This window comes from Cyanistes caeruleus, chromosome Z (genome assembly GCF_971803275.1).
Source record: "Cyanistes caeruleus chromosome Z, bCyaCae1.hap1.1, whole genome shotgun sequence".
NCBI classification, from domain to species: domain Eukaryota; kingdom Metazoa; phylum Chordata; class Aves; order Passeriformes; family Paridae; genus Cyanistes; species Cyanistes caeruleus.
The window spans coordinates 13,909,223-13,926,776 of record NC_141732.1 but is presented as its reverse complement, the minus strand read 5'-3'; positions in this window follow the sequence as shown (position 1 = coordinate 13,926,776).

Here is a 17,554-nt window from a genome sequence, read left to right as displayed (position 1 = left end):
AGCAGATAGCCCAATATGAGCAGAAGAAGGCAGGAAAAATCACTACTAAATATCCCCGTGGAAGTGGAATTTGTTCAGCTAGAATAAAATCTCACAATAATCCTAATCAGAAATTTGGTCCCAGAGTTTTTATTTCCCAGTGAACATAAGTAAATGTGTGTGTGTTTGTGAGGGAGGGCCATGCATTTCCTCAGCAATAGATAAGTTAGAATGGGCTTGTTTGAAATGTCTGCAAAATAGGATGCTGAAAAAAAATCATGGTCATATAAGAGGCAAAGGACTTGCAGAAAACACCTTATTATTTACAATGTCTACCATAATTTTTCCAGGAATTTCTTACTAATTCTGTAACTATCTCTAAAATGTGTTTTCTGCATAGGACCAGGCTGTATAGTGTTATAAGGCAGTTATAAGTCAGAATCTGACTGACTTGTTTATGCTACTTCTGTTGTCAACAAGGAGAGAAAGGGGATCTCTCTGGAAATCTACATTGCAATGAAATCAGTTTATAATTTTGAGGCTAAGCATTCATGGAATAGATTTGTTGATGTTCTTCATGAGTACATTTAATCTTTTTAATAATTCATTTTGTAAATTTTTAAATGCTATTGTTAAATGAATAGAAGACTAAAAGCTTTGAGCTTTAACTTTTTTTCATGCTAGGGCATATTTTATTGTTGAGAGTACATAATATTGTTGCAGTCCGCAACCTCAGGATCTTGTCCAGAGAAGCCGCAGGGTTCTGGGTACCAGTATGGAACACCGACTGAGACAGGCTCCCATTCATGAAACCATTTATTCAGCATGGGAACAAACTCAGATCCAGAACAGAAAGCCCCGAACAGAGGCTGAGCAGGGGTTTTTGAGGGACAGAACTCTTGAGGGTCTCCACCTTTTAGGGTGGAGTTCAGGGTCAGAGACCACTAGAAACACAGCAAGGGAGAAAACCCCAGGCACTCAAACCCAATCAGAACTCCTGGGCCACCTTTCACAAGGGGTTTGGGGTGGGACAATGCTTATCTGAAAAGTAACTCCTTGCCTCCCCCAAGGCACGTCACAACATCAACTAACTGGCTTTTATTTCTTTTATTAGAGATTTATGCAAAAGAGGAAATAGTAATATCTCCAAACTGCATCCAAGAAAGGTTAGTAACTCACCCTCTGTTAATGTTGTCTTAATCATCACTGATTTCTGACACTTAAAAGAACTCCTCTTGGGATCTCCCAAAAAGTTTTTCTTTCCTTTTCTTTACCTATGATTTATAGTCCTGGTTTTTCTTCAAGTCAGTTTCAGTGCACAAATACAGATGCTGGTGTTTTACGTCTTGCTGAGGTCTCCAAACTTTTGATTGCTGAATGTGACGCAGAAAAACTTACTGATCACAGCAGACATATCACTTGTTTGCAAAGACTTGACTAAGCTGCTTTTTGCACTTGACTCCAGGAAAACCAACATAGCTGTCATTGTCCTGAATAGAGAAATACCTTCACCCAGATAAGAACTAAGCACTTAAGCTCTGAGTGACATGAACCAGGACATCTAACATATTTAGGAGGAGAAATCTCACACTACTGCTTTAATAAGCCCGTTCAAAGCCCAGTCTTCTTTCCTTGTGCATTTTAGATTGCTTTTCCAGACCTCTGCTGAGGGTCAGAGCTGGAGTGCCTCATTCTAAATCCTCTTTGTGGTCTAATGGGATTTTCAGTGCTTGGATATTGCTCCAATTAAAATCATTAGTAGCTAGTTCTCATTTTTAACCAGCTGTTCTCATTACCAACTACCCAATTAGACTTTTGATAACTCTACTTGACATTTTATTGCATGCTTGAAAAGCTAATTTTCTTTAAACTTTGGCTGCTTACAGTAATTTTCTTGATGTTTTGGCTTGAACAACAAATAAGCATGAAGATCAAGAGAGATCAGAAACAAAGCTTCCTCTCTGTATTAACATCCTTACTCAGTTTGTTACCTCATACAAATCTTACTTCAGTGCTTCAGCATTATTCAAGAATTTCTATGTAAATTAAATAAATTATATTGTCATCTTCTCTGTATTGCTTTGACCTCATATCACATTGAGGCTAAACATGAAATCATGGACTCACTAAGGTTGGAAAGGAAAGGTTATCGAGTTCAGCCACTAAACCAGTACTGCCAAGCCCATCCACTAAACCATGTCCCTGAGTGCCACATCTACATATTTTTAAAATACCTTTGGGGATAGTAACACTACCACTGCCCTGGGTAGCCTGTGCCAGAGCTTAACAATCCTTTGGGGGAAGAAATTTCTCCTCATAGCCAACCTAAATGTACCCTGGCACAACTTGTGTCCATTTTCTCTTGTCCTATTACTTGTTGCTTTGGACAAGAAGTGAACACCCACCTAATTACAGCATACTGTCAGGGAGTTGTGCAGAGCCACAAGGTTCCCCGAGCCTCCTTTTCTCCAGGCTCAGTCCATTTCCCAGCTCCCTCACCCACTCCTGGTGCTCCAGAACTTTCCCCAGCTCCATTCCCTTCCGTGGACATGCTCCAGCACCACAATATCCTTCTTGCCCTGAGGGGCTGAGAGCTGCCCCCAGGATTTGAGGTGTGGCCTCAGCAGTGCCAGCACAGGGACTCTGCCCTGCTCCTGCTGCCACACCATGGCTGGGGCAGCCCAGGCACCATCAGCCTGGGCACCCCTGGGCTCATGTCCAGCTGCTGTCACCAGCACCCCCAGGGCCATTTCCAGCTTTCCAGCCACTTTTCCCCCAGCCTGGAGCTGCAGGTGGTTGTTGTGACCCAAGGGCAAGACCCAGCACTTCCCCTGGTTGTACCTCACCCCAGTGGCATCATCCCATGGATCCAGCCCATCCGGATGCCTCTGCAGAGCCCTCCTGCCCTCCAACAGAGACACATCCTGCAGGAATTTAATTAGATGGGAAAGATAATATCTGGGACCAGGTTCCTGGGATAGAGGGAATAAACCTGAAGCCTTGGGGGGGAGGGGGATGCTGATGGAGTCGTCCCACCTTAGAGTTATAAGATCATAGCCCTGGTCTGCGTTTGTGATTGGACTTTTGCCCTCAGATATCCCTTTACACTGTGAAGCTCACCACACCTCTGGGTCTTTGGAAAGAACTTCTCAGACCATGCAGCCTCTGTATGAGCATTAAAATCTATCTTGGGCACTCCATCGCACCCATCCCTCCATTTTTCCGTGCCAGATTGGTCCCAGATTGCTGCAAGCTGACTGCAACATCACCCAGCCTGGTGCTGTCAGGATCTGAGGCAGCCCTCAGTCCCCTCATCCAGACCTTGATCCCCTCATCCAGATTTTTGATGAAGATGCTGAACAGGCCTGGCTCCTGTTCTGATCCCATGGGAACCCCTCTGGTGCCCAGCCCAGCTGGATGTCCCTCCATTCCCCACCACTCCTCACCCGTGCCCTCAGTGAGTTCTTCAAACAGAGGACAGGGCCCTGTCCTTGAGCAGCCAGTTCCTCCAGGAGATGCTGTGGGTGAAGGTGTTAAAGGCTTTGTAAAGTCCAGGCAGACACATACACAGGCTTTCCCTTACCCACTGAGCAGGTCACCTTGTCACAGGAGAAGATCTGGTTGGTCAGGCAGGACCTGCCTCTCCTAAACACAGGCTGGCTAGGCCTGATGGCCTGGTTGTCCTGTTACTGTTGCTGATGCCACTCAAGGTGATCTGCTCCATGGCTTCCCTGGCATTGAGCTCAGGTGACAGGCCTGTAATTCCCTGGATCCTTTTTCCAGTCCCACTTGTAGACTTGTGTTGTCATAACGTTTGCCAGCCTCCAGTTAACTGAGACCTTCCTGGTTAACCAGGACTGAGGGAAAATGATGGAAAGGTGCTTGGTGAGCTCTTCTACCAGCTCCCCCAGTATCCTTTTGGGGATCCTATCCAGCCCCAGATGATCACTGTACTTTTTCATACAAACATTCTTTGCAGAAAAAAATAAACAAACCAGCCAAAACCCCATTTTTTTTTTATGTTTTCAAGGATTTTCAGTCATATCTCAGGTGTTGCAGCAGAAAATTATGGGCAGTTGGTAGACTGAAGTCTCAAAATATGGCAGAGGAGAGACTTAACTCTCCAGTCACTTCCATGAAAGTGACTGAAATTCTCTCTTTCAATATTACAGCGGCTATTTCATGAGTGACAAAAAAAAAAAACAAAAAAACAAAACAAAACAAAACAAAAACCCAAAAAAACAAACAAACAAACATAAAAACCCCACTTTTCAAGTTTGTCAAAAAGATTAGTTCTTAGGACACTTCCTAAGCCTTCCAGAAACTGAATCAAGACCACAAATAAAAAAACTGTAGAGTTTGCCAGACTCAAAATAACAAAGAGACAGTTTATTGACATCCCATTATGTGGACTTTCTAGAAGGGTTTTCTCCTTGGTAATGTCTCTTTCCACTGACACTTTTAATGAAGGTTCAACTGTAAGAGACACTTTTTTTCACCAACTGATGCATCATGTACAAGTCCTTAGCAGAGGTTCAAGAGAGAAGTCCTTGTTTAAATATCGGTCTCAGTGATGCTTGCTCTGATGTCTGTCTTTGTATATCTACTTAATTTTTCCCTCTGCTAAAACCAACTGAAGTAACAAAGAAGGATAAAAAGAGGCTACTAATTGAACCACCAAGTTCAAAATACAACCTATAAGTATGCTCAAAGATCTTAATCAATCAGAACAAAATAAAATCCTGTTGCCTTCAAAGTGAAGCTCCTCTCTGTTAGTTGTATTACTGAAGTTTCTGTTGAGAAAGGAATCTCTGCATTGTAGCTCTAGCTAAGGCAACATATTAAGAGCAATTTCTGATTATAGAAGATATGTTATATGAAGCTGAAATCTCTCTGGATTTCTAGCAAATGTGTTTTCATACATACTAAGAGAGAACATCAATATTACAGTGAACTTCACATATATATATATTTACATAATGATTTTCATTTACTAAGTAAATAATGAAAATGACTCCTTCCATGATCCAAATGCTGTATTTGTATTTCTTGCAGGAATAAGGAAAGTCACTGTATAGGGTTCTTCATAGCAATCCATCCTCACAGCCTGTTTTCCTTCTTTTGCTGCATAAATTGTAGGCAACAGTTTCAAAAATTGTTATGTATTAGTTGATATTTTTCTGACATTTTTTCTATTTTTACTGCTATAATCAGAAAATCAAGCAGATGGAGAAAATATATTTTGAGACACATCAAATTATAATAACCACAACTTTCATGGCTCAGCACAAATTGAATTCACAATAGAAAAGACACCTAATTTCTCTAGGATCTTTCTGAAGCAGTTAGATATTTGGACTTGAAGCAAAGCTATCTGTTCACCAGAAAAACATATTGCAGTCTAAAAGAGAATTGATCTGGGAAAGGCATAATTCAGAAGCACTTTTGCTCCTTATGGTGAGGTTGTATCACTTAAAAGAGCTGTATTGTCCTGGTATTTTTGGTCTCTTTTTGCACCAGCTGACATATGTTGATGTTTCTAATATGGCTTTAGTTTCACTGAAAAAGTTAAAAAAAGATTCCTGTTAATTGCAGCTCTATATGAAAATAGGCATCCATCACTGAACTCTAAATTCAACACTGCAAGCTCCTGTTTAAAAATCATGAGCTCTAAATTTAAGGAAATTGGGAAAACCATCTGAGTTACTTTGTGCACATCTGGGTTGCCCTTGCTTAGCTTCTTTTTTAACTGAAGACATTAATGACACAGAAACTTCACATTTTTGTTATTTAAAATTCAAAAAGCAATAATCCCAGAAGCTGTGGCTTTAGACAATTATTATCAGGCTCACAATACACTCATGAGAAGTGGCAGCACTGAAACTGTTAATGTGGTGCTCCAAACACAAAAAGGCTGGGAAGCACAGAGCTTCAAAGGCAGGCAGTGATGAAACAGGGTGTTGCATTTCAACAAATTCTGACCAGCTTTCTTCTATAATGCTTTCTATTACAGAAGAATTTGCTCAATTAAATGCCTCATGACTAATAAAATTAAAAATAAATGTTAAAAAAACAACAACAGCAACAAAAAGCCAGCAACATTAACAGCATGAGTTCAGGGAGATCTTTAATGATGCTACTTAGTGGGCAAAAAATATTCCAATACCTCTGCAATAGGCAGTTTTGAAATTCTGGTAAAAATTAAAACCTTTGCAGCACTCATAAACTGAAAGCCAGAGACACATATCACATGCAGGAGAAAGGGGTGGCTTTTGAACTGGAGCCAGGCTGAAAAAACATTTCAAAGAGGCAAAAGGAGCCCTTTACTACTGAGATTAAGAACACAGAAACTAAATCTCAACCCTGATCTCACTGTCAGCCCTCATATAACAAGTAATCAGCAAGTTTTCTATTTCAGTGAAACATTTCCATTCTTTTGCTAGTTTTCATGGCTTTGTGACTGCGGGCTTTAAAGCTTCATGATAAAAGTTTTAATCAGAAAGTTTTAATCAGTTGGTTCATGAAACCAGCTCCCTGGCACACAAAGTACTTACTTTTCAAATGAACTGTTACAAGTAAGTGATTTTAATAAAGCATTTATTAAAGGTTAATTGAAATCTGATAAAAGTACTTGCTTTGGTCAGTGGGAAGGAAATATGAACGTAGTCAATCTACTCTTATCTAGGAGTTAAGCATGGAATATAACCATGAAGTTACTTTAATATGTTTATTTTTATTTTTTTTTAATTTAATTAAAGCACTTGGAAATAAAAGAATAATGTTTAATTGTCTCGAGAGCCCTCACAACAATGCTCACTGAGATTATATCATTATGACCTTAATGCAGACATAGCACAGAACAGGCCCAGTCAAAAACATCACTAAAGTTGAAAAAAGTCTAAAAAACTACAACCCCTTTATTCTCTCTGATATGTGTAAAAGACCACAATTTGTCAAAAGTAAAATACTATTCCCATATTAATTTTTTCTCCCAGTGCCAGAAGGGACACAAATGTTTACATTTTCCTAATGAAATTAATAACTATGTGTTGGGGTCAGAGATGCAATTACTTTATCTGTAATGCCTAACTCTGACACCCAAGAAAGCATTGAGTTTCACATAGCACCAAGCAGTCAACTATTAGAGTTAAGTAGAAAAGACTGAAAATGTGTGTGTATTAGAAGGTTTCTTGAGTCACTGAGTGAATAGGTTAAAGTTTACAGTTTAAGGTAGCTTAGAGAGCAGAAAACAAGATAGAAGATTTAGAGTGGTGTCTCTTGTCCTTCTTTCTTCTTCATGCTCTTCTCCTAAGGGTTTTTGGGTGGTAGTAAGTGATTAGATAAAGAATGCCGTAGTGCAGCACACAAGTGTTGGGTCATTGGGTCACTAAGAAAAATAATTTGGCATCTGTTAATTGAGTAAATGGACATATAAAAGACCTTGAAGAAGATCTTTGTTAGCCATTTTACCCCTTTTCTATCATAGTGCACATAGCTCTGTCTCGGTTCTTGAAGTCAGGTGTCTGTTAGGGAGGGCAGGACCCTCTCTTGGAATGAAAGAATGTAGACCCCCTCCCTCCGAATTACTATAATTTTGAAATCAAGGGGCCTTTAGGCAGAGATCTGGGGATAGGAATAACAGTTCTTTACTAGTATAACCAGGCAAACAAAACAACAATAACTACAGCATTAGCAAGAAAACAGAACCAGGGACCCTGTGACAGCCTTCTCGGCTGAGACGGGATGGAGGAGAGGCTTTGTTTCACAAACCCCTCGGGCAGTCAGTCCCGGTGCTCCTGCAGGGCTCCGAGGAACAGTCAGCTGGAACAGCAGGGATGAGCTGAGATCCTGGGCCGGTGGCTGAGGTGGATCAGCAGCTCCGTGGTGGTGGCTGGCACTGCCACACGTCCCGGCAGGACAGGGGGTGCGAGGCCACCAACAAAGAGGGGAGAAGGAGAAGAAGCAGCAGCTCCATCTGGGTGATGGCAAAATTCCCTTCTCTCTACCGCAGCAGCTCCGCGCCCCAGAAAAACAATGTCATTCCCCGAAGCCGAAGAAAGCCAGCCAAAAACTCTCCCCACCCTCCTTTCCTGCCCCCTTCCCCCCAACTGGGCCCGGCCACTCTTTGTCCTTTGTCGAGCACCCACCAAGTACCCACAGTTAGGTTGTTCCCCGCAACTAATGGGTAAAAATTCCATGGGCAAGCCAGAACAACAGAAAAAAGGACACCTCACCCCCAACAAGCTCCTTGTACCTTGTAATGCTGATAAGAAAAGAGTAAGAGAAAACTGCCTCCCTCTTGTCAGTCTTCAGTTCAAAGAGAAAAAGAATCTAACCCAAAAGTGCTTAATGGGACAAATGGTGTCCAACATGGGGCTTGAACCCACAACCCTGAGATTAAGAGTCGCATGCTCTACCGACTGAACTAGTCATCATCACTGTTATAAATGCAACAGCAGATTAAGGATAAAAAAGAGAAATTTATTATAAATTAATAAACAGCAAAACAGCGAGGAAAAACCACAATAAAATGAACAGCGCAGCGCTGGGTGGACAGGGTCTATACGCAAGGTATAGGTGCTCCCAAATCCACGTTTGAGGGTTTTTCGGCCTGGGGTTTTGTAGAGATTTTGTGTCCCCAGGCTAGAATTCCAATCAGTTTCCATTCACCAAGTGTCCCTGATTGTCAGGTGAATGGATTTCCTGGCTTGGAAAATAGAGTTAGTAAGTGTCCGGGCAGAGTCTCCTCAAATGCAAAGTGAGTCTGTATGTATTTTAACATATTTCATCAGGGCAGAATCGAGGGATCCGGGCCAGTGCCGATGGATATCTCGGCGGGGTTGTTCCCCCTTTGTCTTTCTTGATCGCTTTACTTCAGCATAGGTTTGGCGGGTGGGGTGTTCAGTTCTGGCGACGACTATCTTCCTGGGACTTGTCTCCTTTGTTTAACTTGATGGTCTCCGGCAGAAGTCGGCCGGGCGTTGCCCAGGTCCGGAGGTAGACTTTCAGGCTAGCTCTTTGTCCTTATGATGGCCTTTGTCCTGTCCTTTCCTCCAAGTTGATGTGTCTGCCGGGGTTCGTTATCTGGGTGGATTTTGCAATCTGTAACTTTGGAAGAGAAATCCTGCCTCGACCTGGAGGAGGATTTCTCATTCCATATTTTTCATCATTTACAATTACATATACTTTATTTAAACCTTTTCTTCGAATTTTTATTCATTCAATTCTTTATTACAATCACTAAATGGGACTCTGAAACCCAGGAAAGGGACACTATGGATCCAGATACAGGAAGGGAGACCCTGGTGGATATGCCAGAAAAGGCTGGGTCTGCCTCTGCCCTCAGTAATTCCATGGGGATCGGGACACCTTTGGCTCACAAGACAACACCCAAAGTGTTAGAAATCCTTTCAAAAGGAGGAAATTACAGGAATAAAAGTTGCACAAGGTATGATGTCTTTTATGAACGCTGCAAAAGCAGGAGACGGGGAAGAAATGAGAATAGAGAATATGAGTTCAGATAAAGAACAGAAGGGTTTGTCTCAGTCAGCTGCAGAATTCGTAGAATTCTGGCAGTCTGCTGAGACTGTGAGAGCCTTCCTGAATGCCTTTTCAGCAAAAGGAATCTCTAATCCTGTTGAAAACCCAGAGAAACAGTCATTTGGGGAAGAGGGGGCAATTCTAAAACTCGGGCAGAATCTGCAAAAAGGGGGTTCCAACGACTCAGAGCTTTTGCAAGAGTGTCTGGGTTCTCTTGGAGCTGCTCCAGCACTCAGTACACTGCTGCAGGCAGAAGAGGGAGGGGAAACTTCCTTGGCCGCCTGCGTGCCGGCAGCCGAGTCCCTTTCCGGCCCTAGGGGGGTGGAGGGGACAGCCCTGTCCCCCCTGGGAGGGTACGAGAGGTTTCAGCCCAACCCAGAGCTGTCCGAGACCTCCATGGGCACGACGGCCCCTGCGCCCCGCCTACCAGGGGTGTGCTTTGAGCCACAGCTGCCAGTCAAAGTAACATCAGCAGTGATGCAAGCACAGCCAGACCTCTATATCCCGCCTGCATCATCGCCCCCACGGCAGCCCTCATCAGGGGCGTTCCCTGCGGCCTCCGCAGCGCCTCTGCACCGCCCACTGACGTCATGGCACCGCCCACACGCCAGAGGGAGGCGTGGCCCCGTCCCTCTGTGGCCAGCCCGGCGGTGGGCGGCAGGCATGCGCACAAGCGGAGCCGCGACGTGCGCCGACCGCTGCAGCCCTGTCACCATGGCAACTGATGCTAAAGGAAGCAGCAGCGGTAGCTGAATTGCAATGCCAGCAAGCAACAGCGGCAGTTTTAAAGTTGAATTCGCTTTGCAATACAGCTCTAGCCGAGCAACAGCAGCTTGAAAAAACAACGATACCACAGCAGATGGCTTCGCCTAATACCATGCAAAGCAAAAAGACTTTTGACTACAGCTGTGCTAATGCACAGTTCTTTCAGCCTGCAAATCCTACCAAAGACATTGACCCAAGGTTACGAGATGCATCAATACAAAGTCCAGTATCTCTGGAATGGTTTCAACAAAATAGACAAAAGGCAGAAATCAATGAACAAGAAAGAAAAAGCTCACAAACAGATAATTCAAGCTTCTCATTTAAAAGTACAAATGCTGAAGGTATTAAATAAGTCTCAGCTAGTCAAGGTGTTCCTATGAAGACAACTTTGTCTTCTCAAGTCACAGAAAAGAATAAACAACTGAGACAGAACAAGAGAAAACTGCCTCACTCTCATCAGTCTTCAGTTTGAAGAGAAAAAGAACCTAACCCAAAAGTGCTTAACGAGACAACTATGAATAACTTATTCTTGTGACTTTGTCACTAGGAAGTATTAATTTCACAGTTCCTATATAATGTACCTCCTGAAATGCCTGTGCAGCTACTGAAGACAGATTCTAACTCAGAAATAGTGTCAGAGTTTTCTTCTCTTGTTCCCCTAGTAGCTTATTTTCTGCAGAAAATGCTTTCTAGTAAATAGGATAAAATTAAAAGAAGAAAAAAAGAAAAGCTGTCCTCAGTATCCCAAAAACTCACATTACTTTGTATTTTTGTCCCCTTCCCTTCTCTTTCTCAATCTTTCCTTTAATTCAGATGAGAGTAACTTGCTCTTTTATGACAGGCTCAAGCACAGACTCCAAGGTGGGTTGTTACTGCAGCCAACTGACTCTGTATTCATAGGAAACAACTCTAAATTCTCTTGCATGATGAATTTGCCTCTCAAAGACTTGCAATTAGAAATCTTATATGTATCTGTTGTGAATTCATGCTGTAAATATTGGCTTTTCACAATTATTCTGATAAATATATTATATGCTTTTACTATATTCTTTTCTCTTAGCAAGTTACAGGCTTAGATAGGAATTCTGAATGGTAAGGATATGTCTCATCTGGAGAAGGCAAGATAACTCCAACAGGCAAGACAATGGGAGGATCAAGCTGTGGAAAACAGGCTATTATCAGCAGCAGGAAATGGAGAGCAAACTGTTACCAAAAAGCCGGTACCAGGACGTTGGCAAGGGGGAAAGATATGAAGCCCATCTGCTCTCTGAGGAAGTATAAGGGGCCTGGACTCTTATCAACAAGTGACCATCTGCAGCAGAAAGGAAACCAAAAACTCCAAAATAATGCTGACCAGCTAGACCAGCAAAAATTATGCTGACCAGCAGAAAATAAAATTGAAAAAAACATGATCCAAGAAGGTGGAACCAGGGAGGGGATATGCTTGAATATGCATTAACCTCTCACAGCAAGGATGGGATAAAAAGGATACTCCTGAGATACCAGGTGTGCTCTTGGCAGCGCGCCAAGGCACCTGGCCGTATCTCTTTGCTTTACTTTATGTCTCTTATTGTCTTTATTAAACATTTTTAAAATTTTACAGGAGTGAACTTCGTTTTTCACATATCTTATTAGCTGGAAGGCAACTAAATGATCCTAAACTTCTTCAGTAGAGCTGAGCACTCATTCTTCACCATTTGCAAGTTCTTGAAAGATTCATTCACTGCAGGGAAAGGAGGAAGAATTAGATGAGTGTCCTCCTTGCTGGGAAGATGAAGCAGCATAAGTAGTTCACCATTCATATAGTTTAATGTTGAATGAAAATCTGGCAAAATTTATCTCTTGCAAAATATGATTGTTCTAACAAAGCAAATAAGGTTGGAAAAGTGGTACAAATACCAGTCATCCTACATGGCGGCACAGGGTGGCATTCTCTACGTAATTAACCAAAGAAACACAACAGCCACACAGCCAAATATGAGCTCAGACTTGCAACAAGGAGTTGTTTTGTGTCAGGAGTTGGGGTCTTGGTGGGAGAAAAACACTGAAGTATTCCTGTGGAATCCTTCAGCTTGGAGATATTGCACGGAAACTTCTGAGGGATGCAGAGCTCTCCTGAAGAGGATTGTTACTTGCCAAGAGCATGTTTCCTGCTTTTGAAAGAGCTGGTGCATCACCAGCTGCCCCAACAGTTCCTTTTAGTTTCTGAAGAAACTATTGTTAGTTATTCTGAAGAAACTAAGAACTATTGTTCAGATCCTCCAGTAGGATTTCAACGGGATCTTCACATGTACTTGAAAGGTTTTGTTCTTTTGTTCTACCAATAAAGATGGTAAAATTAGCCCTATAATGGGATTATTTGTAGAGTGTGGATAGCTGAAATCAGTCGGTCCTCCTGGGTCTGCCCAATGTTCACACTCAAGACTTAAATTTTAAAAAGTATGGAACCTACATGAACTTGTACTAACATCTTTCTGAAAAGCAAGCCCTGTGAAAGCTTCTTGTTTTTTGGAATTTTTACAAGACACTTTAAGTTGTTAGACTCTTCTGAAAGTCTTACCCTAGTGCTAAATAAAGCAAATCATAATGAGATACCTGGAAATTTTAAGAGGGCAAAAAGGAAAAAGAGACAAAGGTGTGTATCACTGTAATTTTCTCTATTACATATAATGGGCACTTACATTACAAGAAGAAAAATTCAACACTCCCCACAAAAAGGTGGGACATACAAGAGAACTCTTCTTGTATTTTGATTAATACTAAATTCCTTCTTCTTTCAAGCGAAGAGGCAGGGGAAAAAAGGGGATCTTTCCAGGAATCTTGCAACCTCCATTTTCATTTATTATGGCCAACCTTTAACCAGCTAAATAACTTCGTGTATTGAAAACCACAGAAGCCACTGGAAGTGCTGACCAAAACTACTCTTGCTACGATTCACATTTTGAGAAAACAGAGGTCACCCATGGCCACCTGCAAGAGAGAACATTAAGCAGCCAATAACTAAAACCCCAGTGCACATTTCCATCTGCATTCCATTTAACACCCAGTCCTTATCACTTTATTCCCTTTATTGTTACTGTCCCATACCAGCTGCTTTTGCCAAAAAGCTGCCACTTTGCATCATGTCTTGACCTCCTGTTCCTGCAATTAACAGCAAGTGCCAATTATACTCAGCTGCAGGTCATTTTGCTACTGCCCCTTGCAGGGAGCTGGCTAAGACCCCTCTGTCAGTTAGATTTCTCCCACACTCATGCTTTAGCCTATATACAGCTGGGAAAAGAAAAACAAAACCAAAAAGAGTACTTGCTTCTTAGCTGCTAAATGATAACGGATGCATTTCTGAAGAAAAATATTGTATTTCCGAAATACCTCACTTGACTTCCAAATTCTCATCTACCAATCCAAATTTCCTAATTTCCAAATTGTCAAGAACAGGGTCCCTCAATAAAAACAGGAACAGATATTTTGCCTATTAAAAGTATCACAATGCACAAAATCATAAGGACATATAGCTTTTAATTAGAAAAAAAATGAAAGAAATAAAGAAATTGATCTGCATTAAAATTTTTTTCTGAAAGAAATAAAACTGCCAATTCTTTTGAAATAAATTCACTTCCAGCCTCCCATTTAAAAAAAAAACAAACAAAAACCAAACAACAAAAAACAAACACCACAAAACTCTATAATGTATTAATATTTTGACATGGGTGGATAAATGACGATGGGGAACAGTTCCTGAGAGCCACAGGTTCTTAAATTTGATAATTCTATAAGTAGGACTTCTTAAGAGTTTCATGATCCTTCTTTCTGGTCATATTAAGATTAAGAATGTGTTCTGTTACACTGTAAGGTTTAAGGTTAGGCCTTTTTCAGTACTAGATCAGGCATGGAGAGTTCAGCCAAAAAGCATGGAGAAATTAAATTTAAAATTAAATAGAAATTCACTTCCTTCACCAATTCTACAAAGAAAATTTTCTGAATCATTAGGATTAGCATTTATTCATAAAGCTGGATAATGAAATAATTACTTAAATATTTTCTGAATTATATTCTTTAAATCAGTTTAAATACTTCTGCTGAACTCTGATGTCATGACGGGTCTTAAAAACAATCTCTTTTTTAAAAGATTTTAGAGATGATCAAGAGCTAAAGGTCATGGAGGATTACTGAAGGTAAAAGCCTGAAATGTATACTGCTAATATTCCTTAGCCTATAGTAATAACTTAGACATGCAAAACAAGCCTCAAATTTTGTTAGAAGACCATTCAGTGGTCAGACACCACCACTTTTGAGGGAGGCATGCTGTCCTGTCCACAAGTAAAAACATCTAGACAGATTAAATCTGACATCCACAAAACAGATCAGTCTTAATCATGTATTCTATATTCTTGACACCCTAATAAAACAGGAGAACAATTGGTAATCATATTAATCATAATTGTGAGGCCATACATCTCAGACGCCTTTTCCAACTTAAATGATCCTGTGGTTCTGTAAACATGAGTTTCTTTCCTTCTGGTCTCCCCCACTTCCTGCTAATGTGCTCCAGATTTGTTTTCTTCCCAAAGTACATCTCCTTCTCTCCTCCTCCCTTACTAAAGCCCCTGTGCTCTGTTCTCAACTGACAGATTTGCTGCTGTCTCTTTGGCACAGATAGAAAAGGAATTTTGTTACTGGCACTGCCAGACTCTGCAGCTTTTGGAAGTTTTGTTTCCCAGCCCTTGTTTTCCCTTGTGCCCTCTGGGGACTGAAGGTAGGGCAAGAAAAAGCTGTGCTTAGCTTTGGTCACTGAGGCTGACTTATTCTTTGTGCACCAAGACACAACCTCCTGCCCTATATCAAGAGTGACAAAAAATAAAAGGGAAAAAAAATCTTCCAAACCCCAAAATCTAAAAATACTTATCTCACAGAACTCCAAGAATGGCAGGTTGTCCGTATTTGCTGCTGTGCCTGAGCTGACACAGAGTTTCCCAAAGAAAGGAGCTTGCTAGAAGCTCCACTGAGGACTGCTCACTAATATGAATGCACCTGGGGAAACACCTACACCACAATTAGATTTGTTATCAGTGTAATTAAAATAAATCCTCCTTTTATTCTAGCCATTTATGCTGCATTTAAAAAAGAAAGGAAATATGCAAAGTGTAGGATGAACAGCTCCTCCTGCTTTCCTGCCTCTTCTGAGCCAAGCAAGTATAGTATTTTCTATTTCCTCCTGTGTGCAGACCACTGCTCCATTTTGGATGGAAACATCACCATGACATGGTACTGTGACATGTGTCCAGCAGGGGTGTGTTAACCCAGTTCATCAGAAGAGTGTGGAGGCCCACTCCAGATCATGTTGAGAGGAGAATGCAGCCAGCCAGCTCTGAAAAGAAAGTTATTAGGCCCCTGGATCAACTCAATAATTGGCGTGTATTGCAACCTCAAGCAATTTTTGTTTTTCTTTTTTCAAATATAGAGAGAAATCCTGGTCCCACAATTTTTACCTGACAAAGGTCTTTCCTAAGCAGGAAATAAATGAGTGTTTTTGAAAAACCCTGGTGGTCATGTGACCTCTCATTATTATAATTATTTGCCATGCTACAGACACTTGGGGCGCCTTCCACCAGCAATTGGAAAGCCAGTATTCCCTAGATGTGAGCCATTCAGCCAAGACTTCAACAACACAACACCTTGCTTCTCCATTTTTGGAGGTGTTTATGCCCTGAAAGTTATAAAGAGATTTTTAGAAGTTGCAGGGAATGTGTATTCAAATCTAAGATTGGAAGATAGAAGCCCGATTTAAAAATAAATAATAAAATAATCAAACCACAGTGCACAGACAGTCTATAGATGCCACTATGTTCTGAAGCATAGTTCAGAGTAATTATAGAACCTAATTGCTCTGCAAAGCAAAAGTCCTCTGTGCAGCACTACAGGGGGAAGAAAATTAGAGGTGAAAGCTCATTTCTTTAAAAGTCAGGCCTAAATGGCATCTGTTACAAGCTCTTTGCCACACATTGGTATTGCAACCTGCCCAACTGATGTGGCTTAAGCTACCCAGCAGGATATAGTTCTGCTTTCCCATCAGCTGAAGAAAGCTCACCTTCCCCCTGCACACAAGTAGGAATTAGTCTTTCCTAAAGTCACAACATATTTTTCAGTGTTTACTAAGATATTTCTTAAGGTTTCAGTAAAAAATCCTAACCTCTAGATGAAGCAGGGAGTATGCCCACACATCACTTTTAAGAGATTTTCTCCTGGTAGTGGAACACAAACCTCTCCATCCCTGCAATTAATGTGTGGGAGATGCTGGTCTAGGACACATTAAAATTTAATTAACCTCAATTTTCATTCCACTCTCTTCTAGGTGGTCAAATTTACCAAGACACGCTTCCAGTTGAAGGTAACCCAGGTATTGACACAGGACAGGTGCTGTTTTTCAAAGGTATTTGTTTGCTGCTACTGCTGTTTGTGTTCCCATAAATTCATGTGTAGAAAACAGCATTAAGTATTCTCCAAAATACTCCTAAAAGAGTGTTTGCTCTTCTCATTTCATGCCTACTCATGCAGAAGACCTCCTGCTATGCTGTAATTTCACTAGTCAGATGTAAGTAAACAGCACAGAGAAGTCGTCATGCCAAAATGAAAGATAACCTTTTCTGAAAGTGTGTAAGAACAAACAGGGTGAACTCAGGGGGCTGGAAGGTCTGCTTCAGAGGATGGCAGGTCTTCAGATCATACCAGCTTCTATGTATGACAGTGATGGATGGTGCTTGTTGCAGTCGACAGATTCATTACACTTCAGGTAATCTCCCTTCCTTCACACTGGTGTTTCTTAACTCCTCTGGGAAACACCTGTCAAATTGTGCTGACAGGTACAGAGTCAAAAGCCCAAAGGGGAGAGGATTTACCATACTTGTTCAGCATATAAACAGCTCCTTATTTTTAAGGATGCATTTCAGTTGAGCTTATCTTATTTATTGGGGTTGTAATAAAGTCTCTCCAGAAAGTTGATTTAGTACTGTGTTCACTTATTTCTTAACTAAGCTAAAATATTTATTTTCTCAGGACAGAGGATTGTCAAGTGACCTCAGCGATAGCCTGGGACTGCAAACCTGAATTCAGACCCCAAGCCATAATGACCTCAACTAAACTGCTGGGCCTGAGTTCACCATTTATGAGAATGGAGTTTTCTACCTGCACAGGCGATGTCTGGTGACAAACATTAAGAACTGCAACTCACTCATGTGCTAGAATATTAGAGATATATAAATGCTGCTATGTCTCT